This window comes from Pelophylax lessonae, assembly GCF_965119305.1.
Source record: "Pelophylax lessonae genome assembly, chromosome: 5".
NCBI classification, from domain to species: Eukaryota; Metazoa; Chordata; class Amphibia; order Anura; family Ranidae; genus Pelophylax; species Pelophylax lessonae.
This window is the reverse complement of record NC_138772.1, coordinates 20,091,502-20,105,091: the sequence shown is the minus strand read 5'-3', so window position 1 is coordinate 20,105,091 and position 13,590 is coordinate 20,091,502.

Here is a 13,590-nt window from a genome sequence, read left to right as displayed (position 1 = left end):
GGTGGAGGTGGGGTTATGGTGTGGGGATGTTTTGCAGGATTTGTTTTGGCCCCTCATTTCCAGTAAGGGGGGAACTCACTGGAAGTGGGAACTCCCTAAGGTGTCAGCATTAGGGACGATCGAACTTTTCAAAAGTTCGATTCGGCCAGAACATCCGAACTTCCCGAAAGTTCGGCCCGGATTTCAGAACCCCATTGAAATCAATGGGACCCGGACTTCGGTAATCAAAAAACACAATTTTTAAGCCCTAAAACCCAATAAATGCCCCCTAAAAATTGCCTAGGGTTCTGGGTCATGCCCCATTAACTATTAATCACACAAAAAAAAGTTCTTAAAAATTGTCATTTTTGATAAAAAAAGCCAAATATTGAAAAATTAAAAAAAAAAAAAAAAAAAGAGAGATTTTTTGATTTTTACTTTGGATTTCGTATCTGGGGGGTCTAAAATATGTGCATGTGAAGTTTCAGCTCTGTAGCATGTCCAGAACCAGAAAAAAAAAAAGATTGTTTTTATTAGAAAACTTTAAGCACAGGAGTATGGCTTCGCTCCTGTAACACCTTGCCGGTTTAATAGAAGGCATTTTTTTGGGTTCTTTGCAGTCAGGAAAAACATCTGAACTTGTGTATAGTGGTACTGTGCACAAGTTCTGATGTTTTGCCTGCCTCCAAAACCCCCCAAAAAATGCCAGCAAAAACACACCTGGGCATTTTTTTTTTTTTTGATGCTAGCGTTTTTTTTGGCATTTTTTGGGGTTCTTTTGAGGCAGGCAAAACATCTGAACATGTGTATAGGGGGTATATATAGACATATATGTCTGAATATATACCCCTAGACATATATAGGTGTGATAGTAGCAGAAATATATTACTGTAAATGATTTCATTAGCGCAAGCATTTATTTCTGCTACTATCACACCTATATATGTCTAGGGGTATATATTCAGACATATATGTCTATATATACCCCCTATACACATGTTCAGATGTCATGTCTGATATCAAACATGTCCTCAAAAAAGCACTGGAAGTGGCAGCACCTGCAGCATAAAAAATGCTGGCTGGTGAGAAGCCATACTCCAGTTCAGAAGCAATTCAGAGAAATGATCATTTCTCTATAGCGGTCACCCTGCTATGGAAGGGTTTGGTCACCCTGCCATAGCAGTCACTGCCAGTTCACCCTACACTACATTACGGTCACCCTGCTATGGAAGGGTTTGGTCAGCCTGCCATGGCAGTCAGTAAACCCTACACTACATTACGGTCACCCTGACACTTCACACTTTCCCTACAGAAACTAAATTTTTGAAGCTAACTTAAGTGTAAAGGAGCACTCTAACTACACTAGATATCCCTTTCCTCACACTAATAAATGCTAAATGACACTTTTAAAGTAAAATGAACAGAACTGCTTCCACTCTCTTCCATGTCCCTGTATTACAATGATAGGAATATGGCGGGGGCGATCTTACATACTGGGGGGCGTATTCACTAATGATTGGTCTAGGGACCCCCTAGTCACTCCAATCACATTCCTAGCATTCTCCTGCCCCCTCAATTGGCTTTTGCTAATGGTTCTGGTCCAATCACGGGCTTTTAAAGCCCATTTCCTGAAGCATTGCATTTTGGGCGGTTCTGGTTGCCGAATTCCAAACTTTTTGGGCAAAAAGTTCTAAATTCGGCCGAACCTCGAACACCCAATGTTCGGGCCGAACCGATGGTCGACCCCGAACCGTTCGATCATCCCTAGTCAGCATACCAAGACATTTTGGACAATTTCAGGCTCCCAACTTTGTGGGAAGAGTTTGGGGATGACCCCCTTCCTGTTCCACCAGTGCACAAAGCAAGGTCCATAAAGACATGGATGTTTGGGATGGAGGAACTTTACTGGCCTGACCTCAACTCGATAGAACACCTTTGGGATGAATTAGAGTGGAGACTGTGAGCCAGACCTTCTCGTCCAACATCAGTGCCTGACCTGGTAAATGCGCTTCTGGAAGAATGGTCAAACATTCCCATAGACACACTCCTAAACCTTGTGGACAGCCTTCCCAGAAGAGTTGAAGCTGTTATAGCTGCAAAGGGTGGACCAACTCAATATCGAACCCTACGGACTAAGACTGGGATGCTATTAAAGTTCATGTGTGTGTAAAGGCAGGCGTCCCAATACTTTTGGTAATATTGTGCATATTCACAACAGTATGAATCCAGGTTTATTTTTGCTCATCATTATTAGGGAAATATAATCCTTTAAAATTACCTGTGGTCCCTTCGAACACAAGGAAGAGACAAACTTGGGGGGGATTTATACATCTGCATGGTGGAAGTGGTCAACATGGTGACATTTTCACCTTGGGTGCTAAAGGGCTTTTTCCTACCCCTGGCTTTGGTGTTCAGCTTAAGAGTTTCTTAAAGGGGTGTAACTACAGGGGTTGCAATTGCAACCGGGCCCCATGCTCCAGGGGGCCTGTGCAGCTCCCCTGTACATCTGGATAGGAGGGGGGGGGGGGGGGCGGCGGGGGCAGCATGTAGAGAAATCACTGTCCTCCTTTTTCCTCCTGTAGCTGCAGGAGGAAAATGGAGGAAATTGGTTCTTCTGTATGCTGCCCCCGCCACTCCTCCTATCCAGTTAACTTGTGTTCTGCTGTTTCTGGACCCTTGTGTGCTCCTCTGGTCCCCCTCCCCCCTCCAACCCCCCCCCCCCCCCCCCACTGTGCTCCCTTCCCTCTCCTGCTGGCTGCTGCAGGGGATGTGTCACAATAGAGAACCGGGAAGGGGTCAGTAAATATGTAATTTACCAGCTCCTTCCTTTTCTGAATGGACAGAGTCATAGTCAGTGACATTGTAAAAAAATAAAATAAAATGATAAAAAATAATACAATTAAAATATCAAAAAATAAAAACTACTGACACCAGTGGATGAAATTCCAGGATCGCAAAGGTCACACTTGCAATCGGGCCCTGGCATTCCACCACTGTTGGGAGGCCCCAAGATGGCAGGAAGGGGGCCCACTGTAGAACTTGTGAAAGGGTCCCGCTGCAGGACCGTAATAAAGGACCCCAAGATCAGTGGGAAGGGCTCCGACCAGGGTTCCGGGGGGCCCTTCATGATTTCTTGCACCGGGGCCCTGAAGGTTCTAATTACGCCTCTGGTTTCTTGAATGCTATTTTCTCATACCATAATTTCATTTTCAATTTCCTTTGAATTTTGTTAAACTTTTAGCTTAAAACTGCCCTATCAAATTAATTTATCCAAAAATGAATATACCATGCGAACGTAGTGCATACGTAGTGGGTCTGATTGGTCAATATACCCAACCACTGCCTATTGTCCTTGAGTATCCCAAATTCTGCTCCCTATATCCACGCTCGATCTATACTCAAATTTCGGAAGTGATAAAAGAAGTTTGGCCTCAGTGACCGGTGGATAATTTTATTTACAAGAACTTTCCATTGAGACTCAATTCACTGAAAGAGAAATTATGGGTGTAACTTTGGAACAATATATACAACGTATTATATGACTATATGTAACATTTCACCCTTCATTTTCGATTCCTCCCTTTGACTGTAGAAGAAACCAAAAAAAAAGATTTGTCCTCTTCGAAACGAGCGGATACGGTTTCATTTGCCACATGTGAACAGAGGGAGCGTGAATGAATTCTAGGGAAAGAATTGGGATATACCTTCAGCTGAGCTAAAAAAAAAACATCCTAAAGTGAATGTATATCCTAAACTTATTTTTGTTTTTTTAGTTTTGAATAAAGCTGGGAAGGGTGGGAACCCCCCATCAGTTTATTATTGCCGTCTGTGTCCTGGGGGGAATTTTCCTGCTCTCTGTGTTTGCTGTTGTTCATTTTCACCGAGACAAAAAATCAGAAAGACAAATCAATTATTTTACAGTTGTCGTTATAACAAGAGGTGAGGGTAAGTCTTCCGAGAGGTGAGGGTAAGTCTTTCAAGAGGTGAGGGTAAGTCTTCCGAGAGGTGAGGGTAAGTCTTCCAAGAGGTGAGGGTAAACCTTCCGAGAGGTGAGGGTAACCTTTCCGAGAGGTGAGGGTAAGTCTTCCGAGGTAAGGGTAAGCCTTCCGAGAGGTGAGAGTAAGTCTTTCAAGAGGGGAGGGTAAGTCTTCCGAGAGGTGAGGGTAAGTCTTCCGAGAGGTGAGGGTAAGCCTTCCGAGAGGTGAGGGTAAGTCTTTCGAGAGGTGAGGGTAAGTCTTCCGAGAGGTGAGGGTAAGCCTTCCGAGAGGTGAGGGTAAGCCTTCCGAGAGGTGAGGGTAAGTCTTCCGAGAGGTGAGGGTATGCCTTCCGAGAGGTGAGGGTAAGTCTTCCGAGAGGTGAGGGTAAGTCTTCCGAGAGGTGAGGGTAAGCCTTCCGAGAGGTGAGGGTAAGTCTTCCGAGAGGTGAGGGTAGGTCTTCCGAGAGGTTAGGGTAAGCCTTCCTAAAGGTGAGGGTAAGTTTTCCGAGAGGTGAGGGTAAGCCTTCCGAGAGGTGAGGTTAAGTCTTCCGAGAGGTGAGGGTAAGCCTTCCAAGAGGTGAGGGTAAGTCTTCCGAGAGGTGAGGGTAAGCCTTCCGAGAGGTGAGGGTAAGCCTTCCGAGAGGTGAGGGTAAGCCTTCCAAGAGGTGAGGGTAAGTCTTCCGAGAGGTGAGAGTAAGCCTTCCAAAAGGTGAGGGTAAGCCTTCCGAGAGGTGAGGGTAAGTCTTCCGAGAGGTGAGGGTAAGTCTTCCGAGAGGTGAGGGTAAGCCTTCCGAGAGGTGAGGGTAAGTCTTCCGAGAGGTGAGGGTAAGCCTTCCGAGAGGTGAGGGTAAGCCTTCCGAGAGGTGAGGGTAAGCCTTCCAAGAGGTGAGGGTAAGTCTTCCGAGAGGTGAGAGTAAGCCTTCCAAAAGGTGAGGGTAAGCCTTCCGAGAGGTGAGGGTAAGTCTTCCGAGAGGTGAGGGTAAGTCTTCCGAGAGGTGAGGGTAAGCCTTCCGAGAGGTGAGGGTAAGTCTTCCGATTAGAATACCTGTTTTGTTGACAGCTTAAAGGACGGGTCACCCTGGGGCCAGGTTGTAAAGCCTGTTCCCAGCCCATGTGCATTGAATGCAGGTTCTCTGCCGTGGAGTGTCATGACCCAACTCCACTACACTGGGTCCATGGGCATACTCAGGTTCCAAAAACTTTTTGACATTGTGGTTGAGGGTGGCAAGTCTACTCTACACTTTATATCCTGAAGACCTTTCCCCAGAAGTTCCAGGTCAGGTTCTTAGGCATACCCTGTGCAATGCATGAGGATCGCATTGCAGTAACCCAAACATCCTAGTGAGTGCGCTCATGGAAAGTACTGACCACTCAACTACAAGATACCCTGGATCACTGGACAAAGTCGTATTGATGAAACGCGTTGGGACTTGGCTGTATGGCAACTGGAAGTGAGTGACATATCGTGAAGGGCCGAAAGTGACCGGGTCTGCCGGGTGAGATCTCGATACTGTTGGCCTGACTCTATCCAGAGACTGTAGCGTCTGTTTGTTCATTATTAACCACTTCTGGACCAGAAGGATTTGCCCCTTAATGACCAGGCCATATTTTGCGATATGGCACTCCGTTATTTAACAGACAATTGCGCGGTTGTGCGATGCTGTACCTAAATAAAATTGATGACCTTTCTTTCTCACAAACAGAGTTTTCTTTTGGTGGTATTTGATCACCTGTGCGATTTTTATTTTTTGTGCTATAAACAAAAAAAGAGCGACAATTATGAAAAAAAAAAAACAATATTTTTCACTTTCTGCTATATAACATTCCCCAAAAAAAATTAAAAATCAAAATTTTTAACATTTTAGGCCAATTTGTTTTCTGCTACATATTTTTGGTAAAAGAAATCAACAATAAGTGTATTGATTGGTTTGCGCGAACGTTATTGCATTTACTAACTACGGGAAAGATTTATGTCATTTTTATTGTTTTTTTTTTTTTACTGGTAATGGCGGCGATCTGCAAATTTTTTGCGGGACTGTGAAATTGCGGCGGACAGATCGGACCCCTAACTGACATTTTTAACACTTTTGGGGGGACCAGTGACATTACTTAAGTAATCAGTGCTACAAATATGCACTGTTACTGTAATAATGACACTGGCAGGGAAGGGGATAACAGTATAGGTGATCAAAGGGTTAAATGTGTCCCTAGGGGCGTTTTTCTAACTGTGGGGGGGGCGTGACTTGTGAAATGACCATAGAGACCTGTGTTCCTATATAGAAGGATCACAGGAGCTCTGTGATCTTTCCAGGGAGAAGAACGGTCGGCTGTGTTTACAACATCCGACCGTTCTTCTCTCTCTCAGCGGGGAGTGATCGTGGTGGGAGTCAGGTGGCAATCGGAGTCGCCTGCCCCATGCATCGGCTTCCCCTGCTGATGAGCGGGGGTGGGAGCGTGCCGCTGGCGGCGCGTTCCCTCCCCCACTTAGCTGCCTGCGCGCGACCTACGTATACCGGCGGCGGTTTGCGCAGGAGCGGCTGCCTGCCGCAGCATAACTGCAGGGGGCGGTCATAAAGTGGTTAAGGCATTACCACTTGCCGACCACCCTATAGCAGTTTTACTGCTACAGGGCGGCAGCTGTGCGCTGGATCACATATACTGTACTGTATATACGTGGTTCTGGACTTCCAGGTAGACTCACTTCTGCTGTGATTACACACACTGGAAGCCGATGGGTGGGTGCCGGGTACTTGATATCCTCCGGCTCCCACCGATCTTCAGGCAGAAAGACAGAACTGCGATTTGCCTGTGTAAAAGAGGTAGATCGTCGTTCTGACAGGAGGGAAGGGATGGAGTTTGTGTCCCTGCAAAGCAAGGAATAAATACCATCTCTTCCCCTAGTAAAAGCATCTCACACAGTATAGTAAAATAATGTCTAGGCACACACTTAACCCTTTGATCGCCCCTTGATGAAAAACTCCTTCCCTGCCAGTGTCATTAGTACAGTGACAGTGCATATTTTTACACTACAGTTACAATGCAATTAAATACAAGAGGGATCAGAGAGCCCTGCTCATTAGAGCTTACAATCTAAATGGGAGGGTCAGGTGATATAAAAGTTACAGTGCTTGTAAAGGACCATTTTTTTTTAAAAACAACAAACATGTCCTTTTTACCTGCTCTGTGCCATGATTTTGGCACAGAGCAGCCCCGTTCCTCCTCTTCTTGGGCCCCCCACCTGGACTCCCGGCTCCTCCATCCTTCAATTAAAGGGATTGTAAAGGGAGAAGGTTTTTTTATCTCTATGCAGCCCCCTTGAACCCCCCCTAATACTTACCTGAGCCCATCTTTATCCAGCGATGTTGTAGGAGTTTCTTAGCTGCCTGGTACTCCCCTCCTAATTTGGCTGAGACAGCAGCATGGCGCAATAGGCACCTGGTACTGTCAATCAAAGTTAGTCAGTCAATTAGGAGAGAGAGGGAACGAGGCCAGGTCTCGGCTCCGTGTCTGACTCAGCTTGGGGGCCCTCAACAGGAGGGAGGGACCAGGAGAACAGAAGAGGGACCCAAGAAGAGCAGGATCAGGGCTGCTCTGTGCAAAACCAACTTTACAATCACTTTGCCCCCCCCCCCCCCCCAAGCAAGGGCTCAAATTTGAGTTGCATTGTGTGCATCTATTGACAAACACAGTATGGCCTGGCCCGCCTCCCGCTCCCTTCTCACTGGATTTGATTGACAGCAGCGGGAGCCAATATACAAAGGGGCAGAGCTCAGAAACATGCATGTCCACCCAACTTTCCTTGTTACATTGGCTGCAGTACTGAGAGTCTTACAGAACTGTCACAGACACCGCATACCGTTCGGTCTCCTGGCAGCCGGGCTTAAGATCCATCGGCTCACCGATCCTCCGGTGCCCTGCTGTGTTCAGAGAATTTCACCTCTATTCTCAGGGCTGCTTCTCATTAGCTTAAGTGTAAGTTTAGATATCAATATAAAAATCCCAGCACTGTCCTGCATATACAGTATATATATATATATATATATATATATATATATATATAAACAAGGAATTCATACACAAATAATCAAATATAAAAAAAAAACAATAATATATATATATTATAAAGTCCAATCAAAATGTGAATTAATTAAGAGCTTTAACAGGTGCAATGGGAGGCACATTTACATAAACCTACCGCAGATACTACCCATCAGGAACACACCGTAATCACTATTTTTATGATGATGAAACAAACTATAGCCCGGTCATAGAAGACACCGCTTCGTAGCTTTAAAAAGGTTAAGAACCGGGTTCACAGTACACTCATTAATGAAAGATTGATGGCAATTGAGGATAAGTATGACAAATTCCAATAGACTTGGCAGCCCCGATTTTAAGAACTGTAAAGGATCTATGTGGTACAGCCTAAAAACCCCTAGGGTACCTATTTCTCTCTTATCTATTTCCCTTCCCTCTCTCGCTCTCTCTCTCTCTCTTCTTTTCTATTTTCCCTGCTGTCTGCTCTTACATGCTTCCTTCCCTCATTGTTGAGCTCCTGTAGGCTCCATATGAACCATGTAGGCCATGGCAGTCTAATTTATTAGATTTATAATTATAATTTATTTATTTAATTCATGTGATTTTGGTCAGACTTCCCACTCATATCTTTCATTTGAATTTTCATTTCAGCATCGTGAAGACAGTGTGGTTTAGACTGCATGATATTGAAACGATTGCCTGGATGCAGGACTGATCCTGGGTGGGTGCTCAGGGTGCACCACGCCCAGGTGCAGCGTGAGGGGAGGCGCACTTACATTCAGCCGCATGCTGCCTCCCTGTGGCCTGAAATGTGAGATTTGGCGGTGCATGCACTCTTTGCTCTTGTGCTCGGGAAGGTTTCAGGTACATGACTGCAGCGAGCAGTGCCTGTGCACAATGGTCATGGTCAAGCAGGAGCGGCAGCGGTTTTTCGACGTGTGCATAGTGACTGAGAGAGGCTAGGGCAAGTCTTGTGATACTTGTGCTGCAGCCAGCCGAGTGTGTGATGTGTGAGCCCGCTGAGGAAAGCAGCGTTTGTTGTGTTGTGCTCGCTTGTTTCCTGTTAGTTACAAATAAATGCAGATTGCTGATTTTGAGGAGAGTAGCTGTGCTGCACATAAGAGGGGATGTGTGGACTGCTTTTGTTTGTTACATACACTTGTTACCTCATCAGGACCGATCCTGGCCAGGTGCACTCCATTATATAATACTGTGCTCCCTGCAACCCCAGACTCATCACCCTCCATATTTGATACTGCTCCTGCTGTACCCCCTGACTCATCATAAGTCACATTTGACACTGTACCCCCAGACTCATCACCCCTCATAAATAATACGGGCCCTTTACTTTAGGGCAAACAGTCCTTGGAAGGATCCGCCCTGTTTGCCCTTTCCTCTCCCAAAGTACCAGCAGCAAAGAGGGCCAGCCAGGCCCCAGCAACCAGACCACAGCTTCCAGGCCCCAGCAGCCAGGCCCCAGAAGCCATGCTCCAGGACCAGCAGCCAGCCCCAGGAAGACCAGCAGCCAGCCCCAGGAAGACCAGCAGCCAGCCCCAGGAAGACCAGCAGTCAGCCCCAGTACCCATTATTTAAGGTAAGTGAAGTCTTCTAGGGCTGGGCCTGGCCATCAAAGTGCTAATAATTAATACAATTATTGTTTATTTTAACTATTGTTCAGTGCCACTCTAATGTAGCCTCTAATGGGGCCTGGTGGGGGGTCTTTCTAACATAGACTCTCAAATGGACACAGAAAGGACCTCTGTTCGAGAGACCCCCCCCCCTCCAGGATCCATTAGACCCCACTGTAGTCTCTAATGGGGCCTGGTGGGGGCTCTAAAAGACTCTCTAATGGACACAGAGAGGGCCTCCCCCCCCCCCAGGCCCCATGAGGCCCTCTCTGTGTCCAATAAAGTGACCCCCCTCCAGGGCCCATAAGAAAAAAGGGGAGGAGTTATAAGATGACCCTGCCCACATGGGCGCCATAAATATTTCTGCACCCAGGTGTCTGTGACCCTAGGATCAGTCCTGCCTGGATGTTGTTCTTTTGACATTTTTCGTGAACAAATGACCCTTATGTCTTAGACACTCAACTTATTCTCACAAATGAATGTTCTGTAAGTCCTGTCTTATCCATGTTCTGTTATGGTATTACATTGTTGCCGCTCTTATTTTCCATTTGGGGAGCAATATTTGTACAAAGTGTACTAATATTTATGTGTACACTTCGTTTCTGTACCGCCTTATTTCTCTTGTTATATTGAAAAACTTTAATAAAATCTTAGTAAACGATAAGGGCACAGACTTTAAGCTAGAAAGATCGGTTCTGTGGGAATCCCAAAATTTGTCGGGTGTTTTAACCTTTCTCTGCTCTACCCAAAGGTGAAAAAAAAAAGTTTTGACTTCAGATAAGCTTTAAATTATAACTAAAGACAAAACTTTTTTTAGTTTTGGATAGAGTGGAGAGCGGTGTTAATTTTGTCGACTAAAACATTTTTGTCGACTAAATTAATACTATTTTGGTCGACTAAAATATGACTAAAATTAAAGGAATTGAAATGACTAAAATACGACTAAAAATAAAATGCCATTTTAGTCAAAAATGACTAAAACTATATTGAAATTGACGTAAAAATTAACACTGCACTACCACAAAAGGATATGTAGGGGGCATCTACTAAGCTACTAAAAGAAAAAAAAAAAAAAGAAAAAGGCTTTTCTTATTTTTTTTTTTGTTAATATTTAATGTTGGTAATGTATTCAGGTAATATGTGCAATGAAATTACAAATAGAGTTTACAGTTTTTTAGTTTTTTTTTATATTTTCAAGTTGTACTTTTGCTTGTCAAAAAAGCAATATATTTGTTTATGAAACTTGGTTTTATATATAAAGACGTTATATATCACAACGGCTAAATCTGTGTCTGTAATGCATGTTCAACCCTTAATACCATAAAAAATAACATGTTTTTAATCCAGGAGTATATAATGAGTTTGGCATATCTAAAGAAATGCCTAAATAATACATTACAATGTAACTAAATCCATTAAGTTTTAGATTAAAAAAATTTACTGGAGATTTTAGTTGACTAAAATACGACTAAAACTAAAACAATTCAGACAACAAAAATACGACTGTTTGTCAAAAAAGTAATATATTTGTTTATGAAACTTGGTTTTATTTATAAATATAAAGAGATTACATATCATAACGGCTAAATCTGTGTCTGTAGTGCGTGTTCAACGCTTAACCTCCCTGGCGGTATTATTCTTTTGGATTTTAGGTGCTGAAAGCGGTACCATTTTTTTGCATGTAATTCTTGTGAATGAGCAGCCCAAACCAACTGTATACATTTATTATATATTATATATATATATATATATATATATATATATATATATATATATATATATATATATATATATATATATATATATATATATATATATATATATTATATATATATATACATATATTATATATATATATATATATATATACATATACATATATATATATATACTGTATATATATATATATATATATATATATATATATATATATATATATATATATATATATATATACACTGTATATATTTATATATATATATATATATATTTATATGTATATATATATATATATATATATATATATATATATATATATATATATACATATATTTACATAAAAAGTACAGTAAAACTGCAGGAAAGGGCACTGGGGGGCAATGTAATGTGATTTTTTTTTTTATTTTGAATGGTATCAGTGTGTTTGGTGTGTTTTACATTTGAATTTGTCGCCGGTTCCACCCCCCTGCGAATGTCACGTTGCCGGAGACGGAAGCCGGGGCTCGCAGACGATCGGGAGGAAGCTCCGCCGCCGTATACCGCCCGCATTCTTCGCTGGATCCCGGAGAAAAGGTAAGTAAAACCTCTACCAGGATCCAGCGATTTTCCTAGCGGTATCCCGAGTGTGGCTCGGGGTTACCGCTTTTGGCTCTAAAATCTAACCCCGAGTCACGCACGGTAATACCGCTAGGAAGTTTAATACCAGAAAAAATAACATGTTATTAAATTTTTAATCCAGGAGTATGTAATGAGTTTGGCAAACCAGGAGTATGCAATGAGTTTGGAAATGCCTAAATAATACATTAAAATGTAACTAAACCCATTAAATTTTAGACGACTAAAATGTACTGGAGATTTTAATCAACTAAAATGTAACGGAGATTTTAGTCTACTAAAATACGACTAAAACTAAAACAATTCAGACGACTAAAATACGACTGCTTGTCAAAAAAGCAATATATTTGTTTATGAAACTTGGTTTTATTTATAAAGACGTTATATATCACAACGGCTAAATCTGTGTCTGTAGTGCGTGTTTAACCCTTAATACCAGAAAAAAATAACATGTTATTAGATTGTTACTCCAGGAATGTAACGGAACCACGACCCACAATGTGTTTGTGGGCTTCCATCAGTATACGGCTTCCTCCAGTCTTGAACATAGATATCAGATAATCTATCCGCCCCCATTTTTTTTTTTTTATCCGCGGTGGTGCAAAAACGAAACAAAAAAACCCGGTAAGTGAACACAAAAAAGTGCACTTAGGGGTGTGCTTTATCCACCCCCTGAAGGGGTAGGACCTCTACCCTAATCCCCCAGGGTGCAAGGCTTCTGACATGGACAAAGAGTTCCAGTGGTCTTCGGCTTCCCAGAAGACCCTGTTCTTCTGGGAAGCCGAAGCCGCACCCAATACTCAAAGAGAGAACGCCCCCCAGCGACAGAGAAGGAAGGAACCAGAAGGCCACACATCCTCCAACTAGACTTCAGGGTAAGTCCGAGAGCTCACACCCTCCATCCTAGTGAGAAGAAAACACACACAAAAGGGAAAGATGACAAACGCGCCCCCATACAAAACTAGACGAAAACTTGTAGAGAACTGGAAACTTTATTGAACAACTCACACCGAACATATACAGGATGGACATCCCCCCCTCCTGATCAGGTTACCCCACCAGGTCAGGTGCCTTACGTTATCATATACAGATGATATTGTGTACAGAAATATAATTAACCTGAACTAATTATCTAAAGAACAACCAACACAAACAGTATTCTACTTTCCCAACAGTAACTAATAGATTTTTTATGGATAGTGTAGGACCCACTGATAATGGGGTACTTTGACGCAGTGGTGGGCTTGAGCACGATATGGCCATATGGTGGGACCAAATCCCCATTTTTATTTATGGATTGTCTCCATATTTGATAGTCATTTCTTTTGCATGTGTGCGCTATTCTTTTTTAATATACATGTCGCTTGGTCCATAGCTGCACCGGCTTTAGATATACATGTACAGGGTTTGCTCCCCCAATTTTTTTGTTTATTAAGTAACTAATAGATGACAGTGATTCAACCAACCTGAGCCAATTAACTAGCAGACTGCTGTCCTTGACCTCCTGAAGTACAATACACATTATCATAAGTGTAAACACAGAACCCACCGTAGATAACAGGTGAGTAAATCAGCATGTTCAACAATGTCTAGAAGACAGGTGGTTGAGCTGATGGTATTAGCATCCACTATGAG